Source organism: Pinus tabuliformis, chromosome 8, assembly GCF_031772625.1.
Source record: "Pinus tabuliformis cultivar Carrire ecotype Pingquan chromosome 8, CPIR1, whole genome shotgun sequence".
NCBI lineage: Eukaryota > Viridiplantae > Streptophyta > Pinopsida > Pinales > Pinaceae > Pinus > Pinus tabuliformis.
In genome coordinates, this window is record NC_142294.1 from 1627713544 (window position 1) to 1627733249 (window position 19706).

Genomic DNA, 19706 nt, shown 5'->3' on the forward strand with positions numbered 1-19706 from the left:
CCCATCCGTGCTACCAAACTTTTATGGTATGGCTTCGGAAGATCCAGACTCATTCTTGTTCGAGTTTGACATTGTATGTCGAACATATGGCTATACAGATGATGCCCATAGGCTTAGACTCTTCCCAGCGACATTAAAGGCATCAGCCTTAAGATGGTTCATGAGGCTTGGTGAGCATGCTATAGTTGATTGGGATGGCATGAGAAGAATATTTCTAAGGAAATATCAACCTTATTGTAGATCCAAAGATTCTAAAGATGATATCTTTAGAATGAGCCAGCAAGAGGATGAAACCTTAGAGGAATGCTTAGAACGGTTTGTCTACAACTTACAAAAATCCAAACATCGAACTATGCCTCTTGATCTGATCCGCACAATAATCTTGAAAGGTATCCGAGAGGAATACATGGATGATCTTAACTTGATGGGCAAAGGTGACATTTCTGCCTTACCCTTTGAAGAAATCGCTGAGTTGTGCGAAAAGTATTCAAGGAGCAAAGCTAAAATGGGAAAAAGAACCCTGTCATCCAAAGTCATAAAATCTGCCTCCGCAAGTGTCACAAGGGCTGAAATAGGGAATCTGTTAGAAGAGTTTAAAACAGATCTGTTAAGCACTCTAGGGAACCAAATTGACACTTTAAAAGCCAAGAAGAAACAAGAAGATGAAGATCAGATAATGGCTATCTTCTGCCCAAAATGCCGGAAGAAACATGCATTAAAAGACTGCCCACTAGAAAACATCCAAGTTTGTGCTTTCTGTACTGAACATCATGATATGTTTAATTGTCCTAAAGTTAAGGTTTTGCAGAACTGTAATATGGCAGCCAATGCAGAGATGGAAAACGTGTATTACATGGGCACAAAGAGACCATGGCAGCCAAGGCCAGCACCTTAAGGTATGTTTCCAAATCAAAATTTGCAATTTCCTGTAAATGATCAAATGTATGCGCAGAATTCATGGAATGTACCCATGCCATGGCAGCACCAAAACCACCCACAGCAACAATGGAGACCATCTCAACAGTACTCTCAATCCTATCATACATATCCTCAATCATACCCACCATATTCACAACCATATCAACAATACCATCAGCCGTATTCATCACATCCTCAACCATATCAGCAGTATCCTCAGCAAGTTGTTTATCAGCCTCAACCTACTCAACAAGCACTGCCTGCTCCTCCACCAATAAATCCACCACAACTGCAATTTCCAGCTAACTCACAACCTCCCAGACCCACTCAAATTCCTGCTCAAACTGTCCCAAATCCAAATAATAGAGCAGAGAGGCCAGCCTACAATGTAGAAGAGGGAACCTCATATTCCACACTACCCTTGCAAAATATCAACTTGAGGTCTGGTAGGGTACTCCACAAAGATTCTCCAATAACAGATAAGCAAGAAGAAAACACAGAAAATGAAAATGAAATGACAAATCAAAGAAAACCAAACGATGATACCAAAGATAAGCAGATGCAACCACTGCATCTGTAGGAATTTACAGGGTAAGTTCCTCAGAAAGAATACCAAAAGGACACCGCTCACAACCAGATCTCAAATCAATACACCAGTATTTTTGACGTGGTTAAAACCCTCAAAGTGCAAGGAGGGAAACAGTCCACGGCCTGTCCCAACGTGGGTACTACAGGCAATTTATTAATCAAAGAATGAAAATTTACATAAGCTTCTCTCATGCACGGATTACCCGAACAATGACCCTCCATGCGCTTTAAATAGAACTCATGGACCAATCGGGTGTCAAGCCACGGATCAAGTGTCGGTAATACCGAGGTGAGAGTGAACCGTCGGATCACTACATATCGTGACCGTCGGATTGTAAGTTACAAAATGTACAACGGTAAAGAAACACACTTTACCTAACTCTAACCTAACTCTATACTAGACCAAGTTGAACTTAACTATATCCTATGTGTCGGAATATCCTAACATCCCCCCTTAAGAACAACTTGGGATAGGATTGAAGGATTTACAAATATGACACAATAGGAGAAGGAAGGAGGCACTAGAGCCTATCCCCCCTTAGTGACAACTTCCTGAACTCCAAGCATATATCGAAGTTTAGTGAACTTCGCCTCTGTGAGAGCCTTTGTGAAGATGTCTGCAACCTGATCATCTGTTGGACAATATTGCACTTCAAGAACATGGTCATGAATGAGCTTTCTGATGAAGTGCATGTGTAGTTCAATGTGTTTGCTGCGCTGATGCTGGACTGGATCTTTGCATAGCTGAATGGCACTTTGATTATCACACCAAAGTGTGGTTGGATGCTGCTGCTCAAAGCCAAACTCTGATAGGATCTGACGAAGCCACAAGGCTTCCTTACTAGCTTCCACGACACTCTGCTTCTGCTGACGAAAGAGAAATGGCAGCCTGTTTCTTACAAGCCCATGTAATAGGTCCTGAACCAAGAGTGAAGACATAACCGGCAGTAGACTTCCGATCATCAGGGTCACCAGCCCAATCAGAATCAGTGAAACCAACTAACAGAGGAGCTGCTTTGGCACTGTAATGAATCCCAAACTGTACTGTACCTCGAACATAACGAAGTATTCTTTTAGCTGCTTTCCAATGACTTTCACGGGGGTTTTGCATAAAACGAGCAACAAGGCCAACAGCAAAGGAAAGATCAGGACGAGTATGGGTTAAATACAAGAGTTTTCCGACAAGTTGACGGTATAAGGTAGCATCAACTTCAGGAGAAGTACAAGAGACTGAAAGTTTGACTCCAGACTGAAAGGGAGAAGGGGCTGGCTTACAGTCTTCCATGTGAAAATGACGAAGAATATCACAAGCATACTTGGACTGGGAAAGGAAAATACCCTCTTGGGATTGCAAGACTTGAAGACCGAGAAAATAGTGTAAGTGTCCTAAGTCTGTCATTTCAAATTTCTTTTTAAGGCTGGACTTCACATGGTTTATAAGGTTGGGATCACTACCAGTAAGAATAAGATCATCAACATAAAGAACAAGGATGATAAGAGAGTTGCCCACTTTCTTGGTGTAGACAGTATTGTCAGAATGACACCTAGAAAAGCCAGATTCTAAAAGAAAGCTATCCATTTTGGCATACCAAGCCCGAGGAGCTTGCTTGAGGCCATAAAGGGATTTCTTAAGTCGACAAACAAGGCTGGAGTCTGTTTGTATGAAGCCAATGGGTTGTTCCATATAGATTTCTTCCTGCAAGTCCCCATGCAAGAAGGCAGATTTAACATCCATCTGATGGACTTCCCATTTTAAAGAGGCAGCAAGGGAAAGAACAAGGCGGATAGAGTTCATTTTGGCAACAGGGGAGAAGGTTTCAGTGTAGTCAATGCCTTCAACCTGTGAAAAGCCCTTAGCAACGAGACGAGCTTTATGTTTATCAACTTTCCCATCTGGTCCATACTTGGTTCTGTAAACCCATTTACATCTAACAAGTTTGCGTCCCTTTGGTAGAGGAACAAGATCCCATGTATCATTTGTCATCAATGAATGATATTCTTCATTCATAGCTGCTTCCCAATGTGGATGGCCTGAAGCTTCTGCAAAAGTGTCAGGATCATGATTTACTGGAGCTTGAGCCAGTAAAGAAGAGGCTCTTTCAAACTGAGAACGTGTACGTCGCTGATCTGTAGGATCACCGGCAAGATCACCTGCTGCATCCCGAGTAGCACGGACCCATCTTGGAAGTTGAGGATCCTGAGAAGGTGGGGGAGGATTATCATCCTCGCTTTCATCATCTGAAGAAGAAATGTTTTCAAAAGTAGAAGAGATAGGAAGAGGTGGCACATCCGCCGGACTAGGCTCGCAGGCCGATTTATTTTCATCAAATTTTACATCTCTTCTAATGATAACATTTTTGGACTTAAATGGAATAAGTCTATAACCTTTTACATCTTCAGAATATCCAACAAAAGTACATTTCTCACTCTTAGGTTCTAAAGCTTTATGCTTTTCATCTGGAATATGGGCCCATGCTTCACTTCCAAACACACGAAAGTGACTTACATCTGGTTTAATGGAACTCCAAGCTTCTTCTGGAGTGATATTCTCTAGAACCTTAGTAGGAGTGCGATTGATTATATAATTTGCACAATTAATTGCTTCGGCCCAAAAACTAAGACTGAGTCCTTTAGATTGCAGCATACAATTAGCCATTTCCTTTAAGGTGCGATTTTTCCTTTCAGCTACACCATTTTGTTGTGGAGTGTATGGAACAGTATGTTGCATTTGAATTCCATTTTCGGTGCAAAAGTTGATGAATGTGTTTTTAACATATTCTCCACCATTATCAGTTCTTAGCTTAAGAATTTGATGTCCAGATTGTTTTTCAACAAAGGCTTTGAAGGCCAAAAAAGTGTTAAATACTTCGCTCTTGAGTTTTAAGAAGTATACCCAAGTGCGTCTGGAGAAATCATCAATGAAAGTTAAGAAGTACTTGCAGCCAGAGAATGAAGCAACAGGAAGAGGACCACATAAATCACTGTGCACAAGCTGTAAAAGTGCCAAGAGGCACGTTTGTCAAAACTGTCCCGATGATGTTTTCCGAGTACACATCCGGAACAAACACCATCTCTGCAAGATACCATAGGAAGACCTGTCACCATATTTTCTTTACATAGATGCTGAAGGGAGCGATAGTTTAAGTGACCAAATCGCTCATGCCAAAGTTTGCTCACTTCATCATTATGAGCAACAAATACTGAGGGAAGATTTGATGACCCAAAGTTGTGAAACTTATACAACCTTTTGGAATCATCAGCAAGACCAGTAGCTAGAATCTGTTTAGGATCTTTTAGATCCTTGATTACAACATCATGAGGTGAAAATTCAACAATTTTACCTTCACCTGAATGAGTTATCTGATAGACAGATAGAAGGTTGCAGGATAAGGTTGGAACACATAATACATCATTAAACTGACCATTGTCTAGATGAACAGTTCCAGTCCCTACAACATTAAGAGATCTATCATCACCAATATATATATTTTTGGTGTTACAATCATTTAAAGAAGAAAACATGGCTTGGTTTTTGGCCATGTGACAAGAGGCTCCAGAATCAATGAGCCACTCATGAGAATGAGAAGAAGAAGAAGATACATTTAATGCATAACCAGACTGAGATGATTGACAATGACATGCAGAAAGTGCCATTCCGGAAGTTGAAGTTGAAGTAGGCTCCACATGGATGTTATGTTTCTTCATTGCGGCTTCCAAGGCTTCCATCTTCTTAAAGCATTTAGATTCTAAGTGGCCATCTCGATTACAAAAGTTACAATGTCTATCAGTCTTCTTCCATTTGTTTTTATTGGTCTTATCATTTTGCTGAAATGATCTTTCATTTTGAGGCTGAGATGGTTTAGGACCATTCTTTTGAGGATATGACTTCTTAGGATTCTTTGAATTTGGTTGCTGCTGGGCGGCTAACGCTTTCGTGGAAGAGTTTCCAAGATTAAGAAGACCAAGGTGTAAGAGTTTTTCTTGTTCTCTTATTAAGGAATCACAAAAGGAGTCAAAGGAAGGGGCCTTGTAGTCTTGTCCTTGACAAATGAAAGCTTCCCTTGTAGAATGGAAAGTGGAAACAAATACAGAGTAGGCTGGTCCCAACTTAGTAAGGATGGAATAAATAAGGTTACCATCTTCTTTCTTAACTTTAACACCTTCCAAGAGATATCTAAGGTTCTTGAATTTGGACAAGAAATCTTCAATGCAAGAAAAATTATTAGGATCCAAAGTAAGCAGCTCATTTTCAAGTTGATGGGCTCTAATTTCATTTTTAATCCCAAAAACTTTAGCAAGTTTTTCTAATGCTTCATGAGGAGTCTCAAGTTCTGCAATGTGGAATCTAAGATCAGGAGAAATAGACATCCCTATCAAACCACGTGCTTGATCTTGTCTATTTTCCCATTTTGCCGCCTTGTCTTCATCTTTTGGTTTCTTCTCTTGGTCTGTGGCTATTCTGAAGAGACCTTTACTTCTAAGTAAATCTTCCATGTAGGCTACCCATTGGAAGTAGTTAGTGCTGTCAAGAATGACTTGGCATGGACTTTCCATTTAAAAAAAAAACTGAAGCTGAAGATGCTGAAAGTAAGTGTTCCAATGGATAGATCTCGAAAAAATAGGCGGTTTTAAAAAAAACGGCTCTGAAAAAGGCTTCCGGATGAAGAAGTTATGGCTTTTTGAAAAAAAATTGTTGAAGTTGCCGGCAAAGTGCGCGAATGTGCGGGAATGAAAAAAAATCTGCCCCCACAAAATGGAGACTTGAACCCAAGACCTCTACTCTCTTAAAATAGCTTTGAACCAATTGATCTATACAAAAAATTTGAGAGAGAGAGAGAGAGAGAGAGAGGGGGGGGGGGGGGGGGCCTGGTTTGCGTGCTTGCCTTGAGAAACCTCTTTTTCCCTACAAAACACAAAACACAAAACCCAACACGAATATGCAAAGAAAAACGAACCTTGCGGCTCGAAGTTAGCTTTAGCCAAAAAACTAGAAATTTTATAAAAAAAAATCTCAAAGTTAGCTTTAGCCGAAAAACTAAATATTTTTCTCAATGTTTCTGATTTTCCGAGATCACACTAAGGTGCAGGGAAAAGAGCATACGCATGAGAAAAATCCTTCCTTTTTGTTTCTGATTTGCCCAGATCGCACAGAGTCGCAGGGCAAAGAGCATACGCAGAAATGAAAGGTATAGATCCGGTTTAAAAAAAAGGCTAAATAAACCGAAACCGAAATAAGCAGAGAGAAAATAACAGTAAACTGCAAAAAAAAACACTGTATACCTCCCGATCTGAAAAATGACGCAGCTAGGGCTACCGGAAACCTTTTCGCGTGAAACGAAAGGGGTTCCTCACTGGAACAGATGCTCCGAACGCAACAGAGCAGTCCTCTCGGCCCGAAAGCAGTCAGAAACAACAGATCTAGGAAACGACAGCCGCATGCAGTTCTACCGGCTTCAGATTTGGATCACCAACGGACGCGGCCCTCAAATAGCTCTGATACCATGTAGGAATTTACAGGGTAAGTTCCTCAGAAAGAATACCAAAAGGACACCGCTCACAACCAGATCTCAAATCAATACACCAGTATTTTTGACGTGGTTAAAACCCTCAAAGTGCAAGGAGGGAAACAGTCCACGGCCTGTCCCAACGTGGGTACTACAGGCAATTTATTAATCAAAGAATGAAAATTTATACAAGCTTCTCTCATGCACGGATTACCCGAACAATGACCCTCCATGCGCTTTAAATAGAACTCATGGACCAATCGGGTGTCAAGCCACGGATCAAGTGTCGGTAATACCGAGGTGAGAGTGAACCGTCGGATCACTACATATCGTGACCGTCGGATTGTAAGTTACAAAATGTACAACGGTAAAGAAACACACTTTACCTAACTCTAACCTAACTCTATACTAGACCAAGTTGAACTTAACTATATCCTATGTGTCGGAATATCCTAACAGCATCCACCTTTTCCAGACCGATTGGTCCAAATAAAACCTCCACTGTCTATACCACAGTTTGATGTCTTAGATGAACTCAAGAATGTCTACATAAAAATTCCACTGCTGCAAGCTATAAAAGACATTCCCATATATACTAAAGCCATCAAAGACATATGCCTCGAGAAGCCTGCTAGAAAAAGGATTGATCCTCAAACCATTCATGTTATAGGACATTTAGCAGGCCTTATGACCAATACCATATCCATGGAAAAGTATGTTGATCCTGGCATTCCCAAAGTGACCACCATCATTAACAACATACAAATTCCAAACACTTTGATAGATCTTGGGTCCGCAATCAATGTCATGACTCTTGAAACCATGAGAACACTCCAGCTCATAAATTTGCAACATACAACGATTTTTCTAGAACTAGCTGATAGGTCTAAAGTGATTCCTGAAGGGATTTTGGAGGACATAATTGTCTCACTGGACTCTTGGGAGTATCCAGTGGATTTCTTAGTTCTTCAACCCAAATCCAATTTAGGAGGGCACCCTATCATCCTTGGTAGACCATGGTTAGCTACTACTGATGCATTCATAGGATGTCGTTCGGGCAACATGATCATTTCAAGAGGGACCGAAAGAAAACAACTCACTCTTTATCCATCGGCACAATCACTAGCAGTAACACACAATTTGTGGCTTGATGATAAATTCAATGATAACGAAGAAGTACAATCTGTTTTTAGCATTGACCAAATCTATGATTTCCAAGAACAAGACAATAATGATTTGGTAGAATTATTCCTTTCTCAACCTGATATTTCCGAAAATTTGAGAAATGACCAATATCATGCTGCAGATGTACTTTTAGCCCAAAACTTTCAGGAAACATGCACCATTCAATCTTTGCAAACCACATTTCACGACATTTTTCCAGTTCAATCCATCACCAACGCACAGAGTCAGATCATAGAGATTAGTCCAAGGAAAACTCTGAACATAGGCAATCACCTAGACTCATCTCAGCAAGAGAAATTGATTCGACTATTGAGAAAATACCAGAAAGCCTTTGCTTGGGACTACACCGATATGCATGGGATTCACCCCGACACATGCACTCACCATATTTATACAGATAGCACCATTAAACCAGTGAGGCAACCACAGAGAAGAATGAACCCCATGCTCCAAGATATTGTCAGAGAAGAATTGCAAAAACTGTTGAGAGTTAATTTTATATATCCTATTTCTGACAGTCAGTGGGTATCCCCATTGGTTATAGTGCCCAAGAAAAATGGTAAGTGGTGCATTTGTGTTGATTACAGACAGCTGAACAAAGCATCGCTCAAAGATTATTTCCCACTACCATTTATTGACCAAGTGTTAGACACCCTAGCTGGGAAATCATCATTTTCTTTTCTTGATGGTTTCAGTGGCTACAACCAGATCAGGATAGCCTCAGAAGACCAGGACAAAACCACATTCACCTGTCCTTGGGGCACTTATGCTTACAATGTTTTGCCATTTGGACTTTGCAACGCTCCAGCTACATTTCAAAGAGCTATGTTAGCTATTTTCGCTGATTTAATTCATGATTGTATTGAAGTTTACATGGATGATTTTTCAGTGTACGACAATTCATTTGAACATGCATTAGAGAACCTTGAGAGAGTTTTGAAAAGATGTATTGAAGCTAATCTGTCCCTCAGCAATGAAAAGTGCTTTATGATGTTAAACGAAGGGATAGTATTAGGCCACTATATTTCTTTTCAAGGCATCAAAGTTGACCCAGCAAAGATCCAGATCATTGTTGATTTGCCAATTCCACATAATCAAAGAGAGGTAAGAAGTTTCCTTGGGTACGCAAGCTATTACAGAAGGTTTATTGAACATTTTAGTAAAATAGATTTACCTTTGTTTAAACTTCTAACAAAAGATGTACTTTTCAACTGGAATGAGAACTGCCAACAAGCATTCGAACTACTCAAAAAGAAGTTATCAACTGCACCAGTCTTGAGAGGGCCTAATTGGAGCCTACCATTTCATATCTTTACAGATGCATCTGACACTGCAGTGGGTGCCTCATTAGGCCAAAAAGAGGAATCTTGTAATTATGCCATTTATTTCATTAGCAAAAATATAACACCTGCAGAGTTAAACTACACAGTCACAGAAAAGGAAACACTTGCCATCATATATGCTGTGAATAAATTCCGACATTATATAACTGGTTATGAGGTCTTTGTACATACTGATCATTCTGCCATTAGACATTTAATGAATAAACCAATAACTAGTGGCAGAGTTACCAGATGGTTATTATTGTTACAGGAATTTAACATCACAGTGTTAGATAGACCAGGTAAAGAGAATCAGGTGGCAGATTTTCTTTCTAGACTGCAAAATCCAGGTGAGGTTGTTCCGGTTGAAGATTCTTTTCCAGATGAAAATTTATTTGCAATTTCCATAGTAAATCCTCGGTATGCTGATTTGGCCAATTATTTGTCTACAGGAAGGACACCTCCACACTTTACTGCAAAGGAAAAGAAGAGACTAGTCAAACAAAGTGCTAGATATTCATGGCTTAATGGCGATTTATTTTACACTGGTTATGATCTGATCATTAGAAGATGTGTAAGAAATGATGAGATAATTGATATTTTAAAATCTTGCCATGATGAACCGTGTGGTGGGCATTTTGCAGCTAAGCGGACAGCATTCAAAGTTCTTACTCTTGGATACTACTGGCCATCCATTTTCAAGGATGCCAAGAAGTATGTGAAGAGTTGTGACAGCTGCCAAAGAATGGGCAGGCCAACAGCTACAAACGAGATGCCCCTTCAGCCCCAAGTTCACCTAGAGCCATTTGAAAAATGGGCTCTAGACTTTATAGGACCCATTAACCCAACCTCCAATGGTAAGAAGTACATCTTAGTATGTACTAATTACGTCACAAAGTGGGCTGAAGCAAAAGCACTGGTTAGAGCCATCGAACACACAGTGGTAAATTTCCTTTTTGAAGAGATTTTTGTAAGGTATGGAGTACCAAGGGAAATAGTGACTGATCAAGGTACTCAATTCACCTCAAAGCTAGTGAAGGACATCACAAACAAATACCAAATTAAGCATAGGAAAAGTACCCCTTACCATCCACAGGCCAATGGGCAGGTGGAATCCACAAACAAAACTTTGGAAGGGATCATTACTAAAACTGTGGCAATGAACAGGAAGAATTGGGAAGAGAAGCTCAAAGATGCACTCTGGGCTTACCGAATTACGTGGAAGGATACTACAGGATTTACACCATATCAGTTGGTGTACGAAAAAGAGGTAATGCTTCCTATTGAGTTTCAAATACATACTTTTAAACTGGCTGCAGATTTGAAAATTGACTTGGACCAAGCACAACAAGAAAGAACTCAGCAGTTGAACCAGCTGGATGAAATGAGGCAGCAAGCAGAGGAAACCACAATCCTCATGCAAAAACAAAGGAAGCAGTGGCATGATGCACATATCAAGAAGAAGCAGTTCAAGGAAGGTGACTGGGCTTTACTTTTTGACTCTAAATTCAGAGATCATAAAGCCAAGTTTACCACCCATTGGATGGGCCCATACCAAATTATTCAGGCTTACGACAATGGTTCAGTCAAGCTCAAAACTATTGATGGAGAAGGTCATTCCTTTACTGTCAATGGTCATCGCCTGAAACTATACACCAAGCCCATCAGCAAGCAAGATTTTCTCCAAACAGTATCTCAACAAAGAGAGGTTGAGATACTGCAGCCCTCAGCTGCAGTATCCCTGCCTTAGTTCATTTCCTTTCAATTTAGAAATTCAAAAAGAAAATTAAAAAAAAACAAAACAAAACAAAACAAAAACTAAAAAAAATATAAAATAATAAAAAATATATATATATAATAACAATGGGTTAGATGTGAAAACCAGCCTCTGGCACACTCTAACCCCGAATTCTTACTTGAAAACCAATTCGTTGGCGGGTAAAAATTCTCTTTCTTTTGTTCACTGTTTGATTTATCAACTAAGTAATGACTTGAGGACAATTCAAAACTTTAGTCGGGGAGAGAAGCATCAGCATTTTGTTCTCTTATCTCTCCATTGTAAATTCTTAAAGATTTCTTATCTCATATCCTCACTGTAAATTTCCAAAGCAGTTTGTTCCAGCATTCCAGATTTCAATAAAGAAGTTGTTTTGTCATTGTTTTATCTCAGAGGGACCTGATTATAAACATTATGCAGGGGGACCTGTTCTGTCCAGAAGACCATGCTACCAACACCAGCAGTAATGGGACCTGTTTAAGACACATAAAAGGGACCTGTTAAGAGACTGTTACTTCAGGGTTACTTCAACAAAGTTTCATCAAGTTTCTACAAGGATTCACAGGTTGCTGGGCACCAAGACTCCATCAAATACCCAAGCTCAAGGAACTTGTATACATATAAGGAGCTGCATGAACATCTTCAAGATTTCAGAGGGACCTGTTGCATTCGAATCTATCTCAGGGGACCTGTGATGAACAGCAAAGAATAGTCAAAAGAGACTAGTCCTACTCAGCATGCCAATGCAACAACAACCAACAAAAGTGTAAAATGTTCCTTATTCTTAACATTTAATTTCTTAGATTAATTTTTAATGTTAAATTTAATGACTGTGACTGTTATGATCGACTTCAAGGGCACTACATTTTCCATCATCCCTTATCTCACTGTTAATTCTTATCATCTTTCATACCCCAACCTATTTCATACTTCTAAATCCATTACCCTTTTCATATCAACCTTGTTATGCCAATCGCACCCTACAGTCATACCAACATCTTCCATTTGGCCGAGTACCAATAGAAACAGGACACGTGGTGGATTGTGTTTTTTTTTTTTAAAAGGGAAAGAAACAAATGTTAAAGCGGGCCTATTCATTGTATTCCACACGGCCGAATTATGATTCCACCACCCGACGTAGCCAAATGATTCAGAGGACTCCCTGAAATCATACCCCAGTATTGCATATACGTTTCCAGCGCTCCTATGATGACATCTATACAAGCGGTACAGCCATTCCTTTGTTCCAAAATATGAATACGCTATGAAGTAAGTGTAGTGGTTATTTCACCATCATTCTCAGTTATTTTACACTGGCATTTGACTCCCGTGACTTCCACGGTAAGGATTGAAAGCAGTGAGCGCCACAAGAGGGAAATATAACCATTCGGTTTCGACTCCCACCAAAGTCACAAGACAGTCGACCGAGCATCATACTGGATATTAAGGGAGTGACACCACTAGGTAATAAATTGAAATTTCTTTGTTGAAATTGCTAGAGCACGACCCTCTGCCAAAATGACCAATAGGGTCGAGCCGAGCATGTTCGACAGTTCTCAATATCATGAAGATTGCATTTCAATTCTCAGAGAGATACAGTGGTTGCCCTTTTTAGAGAAATTTCATGGAAGTAATGACGAGGTTACCAAACAATTCGCTTTCACATTCAATGGAGAGAAAGCCCTGATAGGTAACTTCTCATTCAGGGTTTCGGAGGACACCATAGCCCAGTCAATAGGGATTAGCCCAGAAGGGGAGAAGTACTTTAAGACAAAGCAATTTAAAGAGAAGTCGTGGACTCAATTTATGTCTAGATCCAGAGTCTCATCAGTTAACTGGAAGAAAGGTGTCCCAAGGAGTTGGTTGATGCATCCCTGAGACGAGATGGTCTATATTCTCCAAAAATTCGTAACCTGCGAAGGTCGTTATAGTATTGTCTATCTATACCATATTAAATTACTGCTACACTTGAAAAGGCAGTGTGTTATCAGTCTACCATACTTTCTATTATAAAGCCTAACCAAGATGTCGAAGACCATCCAAAAGCAGAAGGGAAATGAAGACAAGAGCCTATATCACTTTGGCTTAATTAAAATTCTTAGTGAGCATGAATTGCAGAGAAGAGGGAAACCGTGGAAGGAGTTCTTAGCTGCTAATCAAATTAAAGATGAGGAAGACAAAGAAGAACTGCAGGAGAACTCAGGTTTCATGAAGGATATCGATGAAGAGATCCCAGTATCCAAAGCAAGCAAGGTACCTCCACCTGTGAGCAGCATAAGGACTAGGAAAATGAGAAAAGAAGATGCTCAGAAGGCAGAGCAAGATAAAATTTTCACCACTTATTCAAGAAGAACAAGGAGAGCACCAAAAGCCCAGTTACAAGAAGACCAGCTTGAATCCAATGCACCCATACCGATGGATATTGAGAGTAGTGACCACTCACCACCAGGACCAGGAGCTGATATAGAGGTTGAAAGCCATAACAGGCAGGAAAATGGTTCACCACCTCCCATTAAGAAACAAAAGAAACTGGAGAAACAAATTGAGAAATTAAAGGAAGAACTCATGGAGGCTAATATGTTAGAAAAGGTTATCAAGAAAGAAAATGAGATGCTCCGAGCGCAGAGTAAAGAGACTCAACAGAAGAATGAAAAGTTAAGGGAGCGAATCAATGAACTTGAGGCTGAGCAAATGGATATTTGTAAATGGGCCACTAAGTGGTACAACCAGAAGAAGACCCTCAAAGAAAAATACAAAAGATTAAAGCAGGAGCTCCATGGTCAGAAAGATTCCCAGGTGAAAAAGAATGTGGATACATTACTAAAGGCAGCAGAGATACAGGCAGGGACAGAGTTCAAGGGAAGCACTTCGGGGTAGCATGAGGACATGCTAATTCATTAAGTCGGGGAGAGATGTTGGTACCATCCTATGACCTCCTTTTTCCTCCTAAAACATATCATTTGCCTACTTCTTTCCATCATATATCTCTTAGATCCCTTGAAAATTGATTAGTTAATAGTCCTATAGTTATTAAAATGCATTAAAATTGATTTAGGAGTTTTATGTTAAAGAATTAGGAATTTTTGGTAAAATGGCTACAGGAAGTTCCAACATCCTGTAATTGGTTCATTGTTTGACATGTGGCATGACAGCTAGGCTAGAGCGAAGAGTAGGGATGAAAAGTAGAATGTCCAAGCATGTACGAATACCTATCCTACAGCAGAATCGACCCTCCTACATGCGCGGTCAACAATGGTCAAAGTATAGCATGTTGGCGACAAAGGCAGCAACAACAAAGCATTCTAAATTGATTTAGTTTTGTTCCTTTTTGAAATCAGTTTAGGATAGAAACATTTTAAAAATCTCGACATGATAAAAGCGGCAACAGCCATATCATGAATGTACATTCGTTTTCGAAATGTAAGGGTTGTAAAAACATATGTAAAGACAGTTTTGTGTAGTCAATGTTTGGTTATCATTGTATCGTTGAAAACAGAGTTTGAACTTAATATCAAGAACACAGTTGCAGTCACGATCTTTGTCTTGTTGCGTTGATTTTATAATCTGTTGATCACAGTCCAGTATACCTCTGGAACGCGGACGGGCCCTGCGTTAAACTGGTATACTGTTATTTCCTTTTTACTTACAACTTAGGGTATTAAATGATGTGCATAGCAGTTAAGATTGGTTTTCGATTTCAATAGAATGCGTATGGTTTATGTTTATGATAGCGCTTGAGTAGTTCATCACTGAGATCGTGAATCGTATCCTGTAAGGGATTTGATCCTTTGTTGTCTTTTAAAGCAATGTCATGAACTCTGTTTTCATTTCAAAGTATGTTTATAATTTCCATATGTCTTTATCTTGCATGAATATTAGTGAATGTTGAGTATTTGCTGAACAGGGGTTTCGTGCATGGTGTCTCTGTAAGGAGATTGAAATCTTGGTTTGAAGTGATACACAGTGTTTTAATTTGGTAAATGCATTGAGTGACAGTGTTGTAATTAAGTAGATTAACTGAGTGACCTAAGTGTTTGGGTGATAGGTAATGTTATCACAAAATCAAGCACTGGAAGGCTGCTGACCAGATAGACTCTGTGTAACTATTTCAAACCAGACTTTTGACTAAGGCTTAGCCTCCTTAGCCTGAGAGGGCTCTCTCAAAAGGTTATAGATTTTGAATATTGATAAGATGGCTAACTCTTGTAAGGTGAATTTAACAAACATGCTGGTTGGACAGACATTACAAAGACTTCCATTGGGCTCATGGAGTTAATCATCTTTTCAGCAAACTATAAAACTACTCATTCATAGAAGTCAGGGCATGTAATGTTTAAACACTCAAAATACCTCTCATAGAAACCTCAACTTACAAATACACACAGGAAATCAGAGCAGCAAAGTGAATTCTGAGTGATTGTGTATCTATACAGTTGTAAAACATAAAGGATAAAACAAAACCACATATATCTTGAGCATTTGAAACATTGTGTGAATCCTGAGAAGAAAAGCAGTGATTTGTATTACTGAAAATAAGTTTTTACACAAGCCAAAATAAACTCTGTTATCTCAAAAATCCAACCTCCATTACATCAAAGTTTGATCTATATATAGAGATACACCCTTAACTAATTTGAGCTTCCTCCTCCAGCATGAGGGGAGCTCGATGACTGCTACTAATTACCCCTATCTACCATTTAACTAACTCATTAAATACATTAAGTGCTGAGCTGTAATTACAAAGAGTCCCAACTAAACTAAAACTCTAATTCTATCCTCCTCGTAACATGATTCTTTCTTGATCCTTGACACCTGTCTCCTTTCAGTTTGGCCAAGATAGCTGAGAGAAGGATGCAATGAACAAGCTAGCTTTGGATACTGAATGCGCTGATGATTCATTAATCATAAGGATAAAACCCCTGTTTTTCCGATCCTTGTCTCCCACCATTCTTCAAAAATTAAGCAGCATGTTCCCAGATCTTTAATACCCCAAAAATAACGAGCATCACCATGTTTCCAGATGTGTTGGAGGCTTCGTTGATGGACAGGTGTGCAAGCCAAGACTCCTCGTATGCATCTCCTTCCAAAACCCTAACAACCGGTAATAAAGTGCCTTTATCAAAGCTTTAACTTAAGACAAAATATTTCACCTTTACAAAAAGGCACACTTGTCATTATCTGAATGGCTATGCTAGCCTCATGTGGTCTTCTTAATGTTCCTTAGGTATTTCCTTTGATAATTTTCTTATCCTACCATCAAACTGTTTGTCTTCATCATAAAACAACACCTACAGCAGTTTCGTAGCGCGCTACGAAACTGCTGTTTTTGCTAAAACAGAGTGTATTTGCCTTAAGGAATTTTTTGCTTGGACTTTTGACTTTTTAAACCTCCTTTACAGGTGGCAGAGACCTATATGCCTTCAGAATAATGGAACTTAAACAAAATTTGACAAAATTTAGAATATGACCTTTCTCACCATCAATGAGCAGCCCGTTAACCTAGTTGTGCTTTTAAATCTGCAACCACTCTCCTTAAAGCTTTGTTTTCAGCTCTTAAACGCATGTTCATTTTTCTGATGAGTTTAGCTTGTTTGAGAGCTGGAACTGTCCATGTATACACATCAGCCACTGAATCCACTTGACCCACTAGGTTTTTACTACCTTTTAACACAGCTCTTCGATAGTTGGCATACCTGACTGCAAGCTCCCTAGTGACATTCTTTGCCTTGGCAATTTCATCTTTTGCTGCCTCCATCTGGTTCTTTATGGCTATGATATTACCCCCTTGGGAAATAATGACTGTTCTGTTCTTGCCTTTTTGCTTGATTTGTTCTGCCTCCTCTGTTCTAGACAATTCTTCAACTACCTCTATTCTGGGCACCTTTACAACTTTCTCTCCTTTATGCAGCTTCTCAGCTTCCCTTACTTGTTTCCTTGTAACCGGCCTTCGTGGTTTGAAAATAAATTCCTCACCAGGTTCATCAAACCTTAGTCTCTTTGAAGCTTTGGATTTTTTAGTGCTCTCCGGTGATGATTGAGTCAAATCAATGTGCATTGGTTCAATATGCACTGGTTCAACCTGCTCAAACTCAATGGCCTCAAGCAAATCACTCAAGCTGGCCTTAGATATTGGACTTTCCTCCACAGCTACTGATTTGCCCTTTTCTTTGCTTATTTGACTCCTGGTCTTAACTCTTGATACTTTTTCAGACCCACTTGATCCAGGTACATCTTTCTTGTGCTTGACCTCCTCTTTTGATGATGGCTGAGGTGGCTCTTTAATAACCAAGGGCTTCACTAATTTTTTCAATTTAGACTTGGTCTTCTTTTTATCCTTTACCTCCTTTCTAAGCTCAGCTAGCATATTCACCTCTACCTTAACTGCATGATTCTGCATGTCAGCAAGAGTAGCAGACTCTCTTTCTCTGAGTAAAAGAGAGAAATCTGAATCAAATGACTCAGCATATCTTAGCTGTGCCAAAGCTCCAGGAGGTTTCAAATGTGCTGGAATGGAATTATATACTTTATTAAACCTCTTAGAAAAATTTTGGACAGTTTCATCTGGAGCTCTTCTTAAACTATTATATTCAGTGAGGGCTTGAACAGGATTGGTCCTATTTCCCCATTTTCTTAGAAAACTATCTTCAAATTCAAGCCAACTATGAATGCTACCAGCTCCAAGGGCTTTAAACCATTTTCGGACTTCCCCAACAAAGGTTTGAGCAAACAGTCTTAACTTTACATCTTCATCATCTACTTCTTCCCTATCAACAAAGTCATTGAATCTATCCACATGTTCCTCAGCTGAAATTTCATCATCTCCTCCCCATGTTGGAATCCTAGCAGCATATTTACTAGGGAGATCATGCAAAACAGCAGGGAGAGCTAGAGGAGCATACCTAGCAGGTACAGCCATAATGAAAGGAGGAGCAGGGATAACAAGTACTGTGTGACTAGGGGGACCAGAACTAATATGAGATGTTGTCTGAGGACTTTTTGGACTAGCAGAGGCAGAAGATAAAGTATGAGTACGGAAAGGGCTATTGGGACTTTGTAAGCCACTGACAAAAGAACTCCAATTTGGGAGAGGTAAACCAGTTTTAGATTTAAGCAAAACTTCAAAAGGGTCAAGCTCCTTGAGCTGTTTCAAATCCTCCTCCTCTAATAACAATTTCCCAAAACTCTTCTTTATCTTTTTGTGACACTAAAGATGAAGTATCAATACCTTTCTTTTGTAAATCCAAAATGATACCAATAAGCTCTTCTTCGTTTTCAGACCTCAACAACACTTCTTGGATTTTATCATCAACAATTTTATCTTCAGGACTTCTAGAAAACTCAGGAAACAAAGACTTTGAAATATTTGAAGTACCTGGTATATCAGAAAATCTTTCTTTACTCCTTGAGATGATATTAGGATTTTCCACAGGACTAGGTGGGTTTGGGTCAGGATTACTCCTTGTATACCTCCCTCTCGAAGCCACCTTTTAAACTTTAAAATTCATGGAGTCACCAAGGTAGAATGCAGCCTCGAAAACCTTTTTGAACTCCTGCTACCTTCAGAAATTCAGTCTTATAACTACGGGAATGAGTAATCTTCAGGCTCCCGGCAGACGCACCAAAAAATCCAAAGCTTCAAAGAGACTAAGGTTTGATGAACCTGGTGAGGAATTTATTTTCAAACCACGAAGGCCGGTTACAAGGAAACAAGTAAGGGAAGCTGAGAAGCTGCATAAAGGAGAGAAAGTTGTAAAGGTGCCCAGAACAGAGGTAGTTGAAGAATTGTCTAGAACAGAGGAAGCAGAACAAATCAAGCAAAAAGGCAAGAACAGAACAGTCATTATTTCCCAAGGGGGTAATATCATAGCCATAAAGAACCAGATGGAGACAGCAAAAGTTGAAATTGCCAAGGCAAAGAATGTCACTAGGGAGCTTGCAGTCAGGTATGCCAACTATCGAAGAGCTGTTAAAAGGTAGTAAAAACCTAGTGGGTCAAGTGGATTCAGTGGCTGATGTGTATACATGGACAGTTCCAGCTCTCAAACAAGCTAAACTCATCAGAAAAATGAACATGCGTTTAAGAGCTGAAAACAAAGCTTTAAGGAGAGAGGTTGCAGATTTAAAAGCACAGCTAGATTAACGGGCTGCTCATTGATGGTGAGAAAGGTCATATTCTAAATTTTGTCAAATTTTGTTTAAGTTCCATTATTCTGAAGGCATATAGGTCTCTGCCACCTGTAAAGGAGGTTTAAAAAGTCAAAATTCCAAGCAAAAAATTCCTTAAGGCAAATACACTCTGTTTTAGCAAAAACAGCAGTTTCGTAGCACGCTACGAAACTGCTGTAGGTGTTGTTTTATGATGAAGACAAACAGTTTGATGGTAGGATCAGAAAATTATCAAAGGAAATACCT